General features: G+C 42.6%; 1 long non-coding RNA gene across 1 annotated transcript; it reads right to left on the minus strand.

Moving 5' to 3' along the window:
• Positions 1-5,513: 5,513 nt before the first annotated feature.
• LOC123181463 (uncharacterized) lies at positions 5,514-8,937 on the minus strand. The gene is made up of 3 exons (XR_006491739.1): positions 8,495-8,937; positions 6,460-8,090; positions 5,514-6,360 (listed from the first exon to the last, which is right to left on the minus strand). It is a non-coding gene; the product is annotated as an uncharacterized lncRNA (long non-coding RNA).
• Positions 8,938-11,853: the final 2,916 nt, after the last annotated feature.

Raw genomic sequence — 11,853 nt, forward strand, 5'->3', positions numbered from 1 at the left:
AAATAACAGCCGGCGCACCCGAGCCGAACCCAAGCGCCTGGGGTCGCCTGGGGGCGCCGGCAGAAGCGAAAAAGGGCGTGGGGCCGCTCTGTCGGCGAGAGGAGGCCCTTTTCCCGCCATTTCCTCCCGCTCCCCCCCCCCCCGGCTTCCCTCATTCTCCATTCTTCCCGCCAATCTCCTCCTCCTCCCCTCCCAGCCGGCCGCCATGCCGCCGAAGAAGTACATGGTCCCCGCGCCGCAACGGATGCCACCGCCACCGCTGCCCAGCCGAAGCAGAGGAAGCAGAGGGCGCTGTCGTCCAAGCCCCCGGGCATGTCTAACGCCGACTGGAGGGCGGAAGTTCAGCGCCGGGAGGCTGTCACCATCGACCGACGGAACAGGGCGAACACCAAGAAGGCCCGGGACAGGGCGGCGCTCGCGGCTGCGGCAGTGGCGGAGCAAGAGCGCTCGGCCGAACAGGCCGAGGCGGCTCGCGCGGGGATGATGAATCCACCCGGCGGCCACGGCCCGTACGCGTCCTGGAGCCAGCAAAGCGTCGGGTCTCCGGCCGGCTTCTCGTCGTCGCCACAACCCTGGGGGTGCACGCCGTCGCCAGGCTACGCCGACGGCGACGCGCACGACGGGTTCAACCCCAACATCACCTTCCCCCATGGTCACCCGACCCAGCGCACGCCCTCACCCGCCTTCGCCGGCATGCAGTACCCTCCGTACAACTACTCACCGCCGGCCTACGCAGCCTCCCCGACGTCACCTCTCTGCCGTGGCGTGCTGCTCTTCTCACAAGCCTCCTCGTCGCATTTCGGCGACACCGACGCGACGGAGGCCGACATGGACGACATCATCATGACCGGCTCGGCCGCCGCCGCCGCCTCCCCCGGGTTCACTACCCAAGAGGGCACAATGGACCTCAACGGCGACATGGACGGCGAGCTCGACTACGGCGAGGAGGAGCCAGAGGAGGAGGACGACGACGACGAGGAGCCAGCGTCTGCTCCGGCGAGGAAAGGGAAGAAGAAGAAGCAGGCGGCCAGGACCGGCGAGCTGCGCATCAAGTGGGCGTCCAAGGAGGACGAGTGCCTCGCCGAAGCGTGGAAAGTCGTCTGCCTCGACCCGATCACCGGCACGAACAAGAGCATCGACATGTCATTGGGAGCGCATCAAGGCCGAGTTCGACGAGCGCAAGCTCGTCGACCCCTACTTCAAAAGCGGATCCAGAAGTGCGAGAAGTGGGAGGATACCAGGCGCACCCTCGCCAAGGCCAAGGAGACATACAAGCTGGACACACCGATGTCGGGCGCGTCCGACGAGCGCCTGGACGGCAACAAAGGGGCCAAGAAGGGGAAACACGCCGAGTCGGCCACAGTGCGTGTGCAAGAGTCCATCGAGCATTGCATCGCCGATGCCCAAACCCCAAATCCGTACCAACGTGCGTGTGCAAGAGTCCATGCAGGAAGAGGAAACCAAGGGGCGGTGGTCGGCGTTGATGACGAGCAACGCCGTCAAGCTCGACCTGCTCCGTACCAACGTCGCCGCCAAGAAGAGGAACACCGACCTGGCTTTCCTGATGGGCGGCGTGGACATGTCGGCGATGGACGAGCAGGTCAAGGCGTGGTACCTGGCTGAGCGTGGCCTCATCCTAAACCAGATGCCGTCGACCGCGGCGCCGACGCCTACGACGCCGCCAAGCCCGAGCGATGATGCCTCGACGACGCCCAGCGCCGACGCCGACCAGCCCTCGCAAGCCGAATCCACTGACGCCGGAGGCCGACACCGTCATTTGAGCTCAATGCAACGCGTTCGTCCTTTCTTTTGCAAGCCGAACTTGTTATTTGATCGCCTGATTGTGGCAACGTGATCGCCGAACTGTGGCGCTGATCGCCGGCTGGTGGCTTTTTTGGGAGCGGGAAACGGACCAACTTTGAATTTGCGACGCCTTGGGGCGGCACCTGGGGGCGTGGCTAGGACGTAGATCGCCCCTAGGGCCTAAAAATCGCCGGGTAAGCCCCCGAAAGAGCGCCGGCCTATGCGCTAGGGGGCGAATGAGTGGAGATGCTCTTACAACGCATGATTGAGTGGAAGCAAGTTGTTTCTGCTTTCTTCTTAGAAAGGGTGAACTCAAGCGGAAATCCCTTTTGGAGCTCGGGCTCCGGTGAGGCCTCCAAATTCAAATTTAAAATTTCATCGAAATTCATATTTTTACATTTCAAAAAATTCTAAAAAAATACACACATACATGAAGGCATAATACACATGTGTGTAAATTTTCAGTTCAAAATACATTAAAATGAAGGCGGTGTAAAAAAGACAAACCTGGGGCTGTTTAACACATGATACTATTTATCTTCTCAGGTCATGAATTTGTCTTTTTTTACAGGTCGTAACTCAAGGTATTTCATCATGAATGTTTACACACATGTGGGTTACATCCTTACGTACACGCATATATTTTTTCAGAATTTTTTGAACCACAAAAGTTTGAATTTGAATTTTTCAAAAATAAAGGCCTCCAAAACGCCTCTCTCCTCAAGCGGTAATCCCTTTTGGAGCTCGGCTAAGAATTACACCTGTAACTCAAGCTAATATTATTATTTTAGAAACACCTGTAACTTTATTTATATTCATAACAGTTACAGGTACATTGATTTGGACCTAAGATCCAAGAAAATACAAAGTAACTCATATGACTAAGAATTATAATAAAATCTCTTGAAAACACCTTCTTCGCGGCGTCAATCTCTGCTCGAAGAAATACTTCAAAGACTTCGGTAAAGAGGCTGCAATTGGACTGAAGCAATGATATTGTCACTCTTTCACCCGAACATTACCAATAATGGTTTTTGAAAGCGCCTTGAGTCACACATCCAAAAAGATGGGAAGTCTTGATCGATGAACGTACTTGGGCTGGAGATGATCCCCTAGAAGTGCAGGTCATCGAATCACTATATCTTCACCATGATGTTGATGAAAGGTTTCACCTCCACAAAGAATCAGACCAACAAAAAAGGCTTGGCATAGCAACAAGAACTCAAATCTAAATAATCGGATCTGCGAGGACAGAAAACTCTCTAATCTCATGGTACCGCCTAAAGAACAAAATCAAATTTATTCTTACAAAACTATGATGATCAATAGACGATGGTGAAGAACATAGAGGTCTTGAAGATCCGAGGTCCCCCCACCTCTCAGCACCAAGATCGCAGCTGGAGGCGAGGGGACCTAAATTTCTCAAATGACGGCGGCGGTGCCACGAGAAACCCTAACAATAGAAATCTAGGCCAAGCTAAGTCGTTCACTTGCATTTGCTGGACTAGTTGAAGCCCACAGTTAGGGTATTGGGCCAGGCGCCTTAAGCGCCACTAGGATGAACGGGCGCCCACGCGCCATTGCTCATGGGCCGGCCCAGGTAAGGCAATTGTTCGATCGATTCATCCGTTCCCACCCCTAGTCGCTCGAGCACTGTTTGACCAGTCGTGTTGACCAGTTGACTTTTCAAAATAATAATAATAATAAAAAAGCGATAAAGAACACAAAAAATTGAAGAAAAATCATGAATTCAAAAATGTTCACGAACTTTGAAAACATATTCACAGACTTCAGAAAAAGTTCATGAATTTGTAAAAAAAAGTTCTTCGAATTTGAAAAGAATTTTACCGAATTTGAAAAAAGATGATCCAATTCGAAAAAAGTTCATCGAATTTGAAAAAATTTCATTGATTTTCAAAAAAGTCCATTGAATTTGGAATTTTTTTATTGATTTAGTAAAAAGTTTATCTAATTTGGAAAAAGTTCATGGAATTTCGAAGAGAAGTTCATCATTTTGAAAAAAGTGCACTAAATTAAAAAAATCATCGATTTTAAAGAAAACTTCATCAAATTTGAAAGAAAGTTCATCAAATTGAAAAAAAGTTCATTGATTTTGAAAAAAAAACTAGCGAGTTTGAAAAAAATAAATAAGGAAAGAAAAATAATGAAAGAACCCCGCGACGTGGGTTTGATTCCCCCTCATGTGCTTTTTTGCAGCCATTCCGAAAATGGGAAAAATGAAAATGGGCCGGCCCATCGCGGAGGGAGGGTGTGCGCCCGTGTGAACTGGAGAAAAGGGCGCTGAGGGCGCGACGACTATTTATCGCCTTAAGCGATACAAGTATCTTCAATCGCTGAAGCTTTTTCCTCCCTCGCGTAAAATTGGGCCGGCCCATTCACGCGCAAGCAGTGCACGAGAACAAGGGATCGAACCCGGATGTCCACGCGTAACGCACTCCACCCTAACCACTACACCAATTCCCATCATGATAAGAACAAGGGGCACATTCTACTTGAGGCTACTGCAGCTGTTTTCTTCAGTTTTTTGTTTTGTTTTTTGTTTTTGATTTTTACAGGGTTTTCTTTGTTTTTCGTTTGGTTTTCCTTTTTATTCTCCACATTTGTTTGGTTTTATTTTCATCTCTTCATCTTTTTTTGGTTTTCTTTTTTCTTCTCCATATTAGTTTGGTTTTCTTTTTCTCTCTTCATTTTTTGTTTAGTTTTCCTTTTCTTCTCCATTTTTAGTTTTTTTGTATTTCTTATGTTTATTTTTGTTTTCACTCTAAATTTTGGTATATGTTACATATTGTTAATAATGCTCAGTATTTTTGTCTGCACGTTCAACAGTTTCTGAAGACTTATTCAACATTTGTAAAATACTAGTCCAACATTTTAATACTTATTCAACATTTTTTAAATACATGTTCAACATTTTGCAAATACCCTTTAAACATTTTTTACTACTTATTCAACATTTTGAAATACTGATTGAACATTTTCAAATACTTGTTCAACATTTGTTTAATACTCGTTCCACAATTTTTAATACTTATTCAACATTTATCAAATACTTATTCAACATTTTTAATACTTATTCAAAAATTTATAATACTTGTTCAACATTTTCCAAATACTTGTCCAACATTTTTCAAATACTTGTTCAACGTTTTTCAAATACTTTTTCAACATTTTTTGAATACTCATTCAAAATTTTAAATACTTCTTCAACATTTTCAAATGCTTGTTAAACATTTTTCAAATATTTGTTCAACAATTTCCAATATCTTTTCAATATTTTCAAATACTTGTTCAACATTTTAATACTTACTTAAAATTTTCAAATACTTGTTTAACATTTTTCAAATACTTCTTCAACATTTTATTAAACTTATTCAACATTTCTTAAATAGTTGTTCAATATTTTTCTAAATGTGTTTTTGAAGAGTGTTTGAAAATATATAGGGTCGCACTATTCGTCACCCCAGCCATTTGGTGCGTCTCGTGTGTCGTGCACACCCCTCACGAACTAAGTTTGCAACCAACGGCGTAAGATTACATTAGGAAGCTACGTAGGAATTCCAACTACCGCCGTAAGATTTCCCTTTTTTCTTTTGAAATCACAGTTGTAAGATTCCAACTACCGCCGTAAGATTCTGAACCTCTCCGTAAGTGAAAATAGCGCAGGCATGGAGTCAGCCCGCGTGCGGCCGTAAGAAATTTGATGAGAGCAAGGTAAGAAATCTCGGCCCAAAGTAAAATAGGAGCACGTCCCACACTAATCCATTTATTTTTTTTGCTGGGCACGCTAATCCATTTTCTTTTCCAGAAACTGTACTAATCCATTTTCAGATTTAGCGTGTACCGAATTTTGGAGGCCACGTAAAGTAGGAACTTAAGCCTTATTGCAAGATTCTCGTTGCTCCACTAATTGAATTGCAAATACCTAATGTCGAAATAGTACATAATTTCGTTAGCAACAAGCATGTTCCGAGGTGATTGTAAGGGAATCGCAAAGAAGGCTTAATGTGCCTAGAAAATTATGCAGCATCACAAATAGGCCTCCATAGAGTACAGTCTTTGTATATACCAGTAATAACATGTGAAGCTTTGTGTGCATACAATTCGAATCAGAGATAATTATAATCCGCGCGTGGTATACCCTGACAAGAGAAACTACATAATGGCATCGATGCCCACTTGATATGATGATCATATCGCTTTGCTTAGCACTGCATTCCTTTACATCAGCAGCTGCACAAAATGGAACCAACAGATGCTCAAAGGAGGTTAAGACATGAAGCAAATAGCGAGTCGAATAAAATCAAACATGAAGCAATATGTTGTTGTCTTGTTTCATCCCTGCCCTGCTGCCCAACAAGATAACAACACGCGTAGAGAACTGGGAAGGACCATCTATAACAATGATAAGCTTTCCCAAGTGTGTCAATGGCCAGCTTTTCCGTTTTGTTCTGTACAACTTCAACAATGTGGTACTCTGGCCGTTCTTTGCTTTAATAATTTAAAGTCGGGCGCTTATTGTGCCTGTTTTCTAAAAAACTGGTCAGCCGCACAAGGAAAAGGAGAACAGATTACATAACTGAAGAAAAATATTTAAGCAAAACACAGCAAGAAACAACACTAGATGGAGATATATACATTCTTTTGGAACTGGATCAGCAAGAAACCACAGCATCTCCATGAAAATCAGGAAACAGTACAAGAACTTGCCAAAGAAAATAACATTTAGCCGGTACGAAATCTGCAAGTTGAAGAATAAGGTTGCTCATTTCAGAAATACAAGACAAGTTATATGATCTAAAAATTAAATTGAACTTAAACATATTTCTGATTCACTATATCTAATATAATCCCTCAAATCATACGTACTGATTGACTTGTAAAAGCAAACACCTGAAATAATCAGAGGAACATAACAAGTTCTTTTACAAGTACAGAAAAACAATACGTACATCGTTTCTGCATTATGCACTAATAGAAAGATCTGTAGTTTAAACCAATTGATTTGTTATGCACGGGGACACCATTGCTTCATACCATGTTCTTCCATCAAGACACAAGAGCACATCGACATGTTCTCATGGCTGGATGAAAAGGGAGCCTGAATAAAAACTGTAATGGCTGGATCTGAGAGGCAGTTAAATACTAATCACTAAATTTTAATGGCATTAGCTGAACTTCCATAAATAAAAAACCATCCTTCATTCTTTCCAGAAAAAGACAGAGTGCAGCATAATTAGGCAATCTCCCTTTACGGTGTCAAAGTTAGTAGACATAATCAATTGTTAGTGTCAGGTTGGGCAACTGGCGGTTAATATAATGAATGTCTACAAACCGCGTAACTGAGTTTAGTATGTTGACATGTTGTGAGTGGCAAGAAAATATCCAGCCCTATATTATGAGTCACCTATGCAGCTTGGATCTTAAATGAGGAGAAAAAGGATGCATCATGTAGCTTCAGAAGAAAAGACAGTATATGCTAAAAGTTTGAATTAATAAGTACCCCCCATAGAAATCAACTAAGAGTCATGCCTACCTTTGGAATATGTGCTATGACCATGACTATATATGCTAGCTAGCTTTGACCGGTGTCAAAAAAGAAGCATCAAGCATTCACATTGATATCATGCGTATTCCTTTGTAAACTGAGGTTCCTTACTGTTCCTGCATCCTTCGATACAGAGACATGGAGTTTAACTTTCTTCTGTTATCAAATGACTAGTGAAAAACTAGCGAATTACAACAGCTAACTATTTGAGTAAATCATTCATCCAAAGTAGCAGCTACTAACTACAAGTAAACAAGTCATCTTGTCTAATTAATCACACTTTTTTCAGAACAACCATTTTTTCTCTCATCTAGCAAGTAGAGAACCTACAATGGAATAGGAGTTATCTGCTCAAGAAAATAATGCAGCCTCCATCGAGGAAGGGTAACAAATTTAAATTTCAGTATTTTCTTCTTTCCATGAGAAATTAATTGATTAAGCAGGGCCAAGCCAATTTGCTCAAAACAATGGAGCTCGAAGGAAGGAGGGAATAGTTCATCAAAAGCAGAGAAGAAACAGAGCTATCACCCTTGGCTGGATCAAATAAGATAATCTTGTCTTGTGTTCTTCCTCCTCCTCAGGAGCCTTTTGCTCCTCTTCCTCTTTGCCATTGACATGGCATTCTTTTCCTCCATTGACATGGTGCCATCCCATTTCCATGGACAAGGTACAACCTCTTCTTGATCTCCCTCATCAGAAGCTCCTTTTTGCAGTACCGCCACTGTTCATATATGTACCCATGTTTGTTATCACGCAAATAAGCGTCAAGCTAATAAAATTGCTATCAATCTCAGATCTTAGAAAACATGGGCATCTGAAAGAAGAGGCGGAGGAGGAACTTTTACAATCCAATTTGAAATCGAGCTTCCAGATCGAGGAAGGCAAAAACAAGAACTAGATAACTGAGCTTCCAGATCGAGGAAGACAAAAACAAGACCTAGATTAACTGAGCTTCCAGATCGAGGAATAAAGGCAAGAACCCTAGAAATTGAAAGCACTGGTTTTGCCTAAGAAAATACAGTAGAAAGCATCGGTTTCCTTCCTCGGCATCCAACAGAACGAGATGGATGGAAAAATAAAGGGGAATACTAGGGTTAGAGAAAGGGATAGCGAGAGCACACGTACTTACAGAGGAGGGCTGTCACAGACGTATTCTCCGGTGAAATTGGTTGTCACAGGAGCCTTCGCTGACACAACAGTGGGGTGGATTTGGGAGGGGTCGCCGCCGCAGTCGAAATCGTAGTACGCTCCGCCCCCGCCGCCATTGTAGGCCTCCAGGTCACACGAAAGGACGGGATGGAGATGGACAGGGAAGCGAGTGAATCCTCCGCCGAGCACCGCACCATCGAGCCCACCCGCCGATCGCCGCCCGCTAGTCGCCGTTCACAGTCGAAACCGTAAGCATCTAATTGAAAACTGTACGGGGGAGTAGGCTAGCTCATCACCATGGCCAGTGAACCGCTTCCGGCGTCAAAGTAATCTTACGACGGTAGGATACAATTTTGGGTAAAACTTTACTTTCGTTCATCCTGGGTTGAGCCACACCGTGGCGCGAACAATCGACCAGGGTGAAGAATTACTATATAGAGTTTCTATCTATCTATATATATATATATATATATATATATATATAGACTATTTTGGAACATAAATAAAAGTACAAAAGTAAAGCAAAAGCGAGAACAGAAAACAGAAGAAAAAAAAACAGGCTTTGCGTCCGCGCCGCTGGGCCGGCCAATGTACCGGCTCCCCCCAGACGCGAGAGTCGCTGTGCGAGAAATAGGGGTTCATCGCTGAGGGCGCTGTATAGGATTCGCCCGCGGTACGTCCCGCCCACAGCGAGACCTATACGAGAGTCGCTTGCAGGGGAGCCGGTATTAGGCCGGCCCACGTGGCTTCGTCGTGCATGTTTTTTTCCTTTTTATTCATAAAAAATACTAAATACATATACTTATAAAAATAAATTACTAATTTTTATGAAAGTGTTCTTCACACAATGGAAAATTGTAAAATGTAGTATAGAAAAATGTTCTATTTAACCTTTTAAAATGATTGTACCATTCAAACAAAATGTATGTGACATTACGAAAATGTTCTCGCATTTCAAAAAATGCACGTGACATTTTCTAAAACTGTTATGAATGTAAACAAATCATGCAATAGAAAAATATATTTAGTACAATTCAAAAAACTGTATATAACATGTTAAAAATTGTTCAAGTGTTTCCAACAAAATCCTTGTGACATTTCTTAAAAATTATCCAATGTATAAAAATGTTCACATAGGTTAAAAATAATGCTTCACATCATACGATAAATGCTTCAACGTGTATTAAGAAAATGTTCAAAACAAGTATTTGAAAGAATATTAGTAAATGTTCTAGATGTATTCGAAAAATGTACAATATGTATGAAAAAACTAGGCATCAAAACATGTATTTGAAAAAAATGTTAAAGCTGATGTATACGGAAAAAATGTACAATGTGTATGAAAAAATTAGATACATGTTGAACACAAAAAGGATAACAAAAAAGTAGATATTGATTTTTTTAATATATGATGAATTTTTAAAAATAATAACTTTTTCAATTATAAGACAAAAATTTGTTAATACGATTGAACATTTTTAATGGGATAATTTGTTTTATGCCCCTAGTTGTGTCCCACTCGGTTGTTACATCCCTAATTTCCAAATTTCATTGGTTCCGTCCAAGTCACTTCACTGCTCTTATGCTTTTGCACGTTGACCGTTTGACCATCACTTTGAAAACTTCATAACCAATTTATACTAAATTATAAAAATGCAAATAAGATACCAAAATGTTTCGAAAACATCACCTATATGTCAATGTCATTTGCATTCATGACAAAAGTGTTGGAAAGTGTCCATCCGAGTTTTAGTTCTTATGATACCACCATGAACAGTATAATCTGGAGATTTTTTTTTCAAAAAATTCAGAAAAAATTGGTGCCAAAAGACCTAACGATTATAATTACCCTCACTAGATGCCATACTCTCCTAGGTCGTGAAACCAAGGCTACGAAGAGCAGAGCAACGGAGACCAAAGCTCTGATATCACTTGTAGGAACGAAAGTATGTCTAGAGGGGAGTGATTAGACTACTTGACCGAATAAAAGTCTATCGTTTTCTCAGTTTTAGTTGTGGGCAGATTTTAGCAATTTTACCTAGTCTAGTATCACCCTACAAATGCAATTCTAAGAGTATAGCAGCACAAAGTAAAACATTGTACATGTAAGAAAATGAGGGGTTTGGAGATTTCAAACGCAATGGAGACACGGAGATTTTTGGCGTGGTTCCGATAGGTGGTGCTATCGTACATCCACGTTGATGGAGACTCCAACCCACGGAGGATAACAGTTGCGCGAGTCCATGGAGGGTTCCACCCATGAAGCGTCCATGAAAAAGCAACCTTGTCTGTTCCACCATGGCCTCTGTCCACGAAGGACTAGCCTCACACGGGTAGTTCTTCATGAAGTAGGCGATCTCCTTGCCTTAGAAACTCCTTGATTCAACTCCATATCTTGGAGGCTCCCAAGTGACACCTAACCAATCTAGGAGACACCACTCACCAAAAGGTAATAGATGTTGTGTTGGTGATGAACTCCTTGCTCTTGTGCTTCAAATGATAGACTCCTCAACACTCAATCTATCTCACACATATTTGGCTTGGGTAGAAGGATTGGAGCAGAAAGCAACTTGAAGAGGCTAGAAATTAAGGTAAAAATGGTAGGAATGGGATCTCTTGATCTCAACACATGAGTAGGTTGTTCTCTCTCAGAAAATGAATGGTGGAAGTTGTGTTTCGTTCTGATGGCTCTCTTAGAGAGTAGGTGGGGGTGGAGGGGTATAAATTGCCTTCACCCCAAATCCAACTGTTATACACTTTTGACCCAAATCGGTGAGACCAAATGTAAAACTCGGTAAGACCGATTAGTGTAAAAGGTATGAACGTTGGGCTTTTCGATGGGACCGAAGTGGAACAACTTGGAGGGACCAAAGTGCAATCGCTAGGGCAGAACTCTGTCTCGGAAATTCTGATTGTTTTAACTCGGTGATTCCGAAGTGAAATAATGTCATCACAGAAACTTGGTCAATTCATCTTGGTGGGACCGATATCCTTTTCGGTCAAACCGAATTGCTAGTGATCATCTCGGTGGGTCCGGATAGGATAATTTTGGTGGGGCTGAGATAGGAAATTAGGGTTTGGCCAAATGTGTTTTGAGAAAGTGATTTAGGGTTTTTGGAGCAATACCACAAAGCACATGAGCAACAGCCTCATCAACAATACCTCATCCTCTTTTAATAGTATTGACTTTCCTAAGGGACTCAATGTGATCTTAGATCACTAAACCAAAAATGTAGAGTCTTGGAGTAGCTAATTCTTGTCCTTGATGTCTTTAGGGGTCCACATCCATTAGTCCTTGCCATGCCAATCATTGATATTTTCTAAAATATATTTGC

The sequence above is a fragment of the Triticum aestivum genome, chromosome 1D, assembly GCF_018294505.1.
Source record: "Triticum aestivum cultivar Chinese Spring chromosome 1D, IWGSC CS RefSeq v2.1, whole genome shotgun sequence".
NCBI lineage: Eukaryota > Viridiplantae > Streptophyta > Magnoliopsida > Poales > Poaceae > Triticum > Triticum aestivum.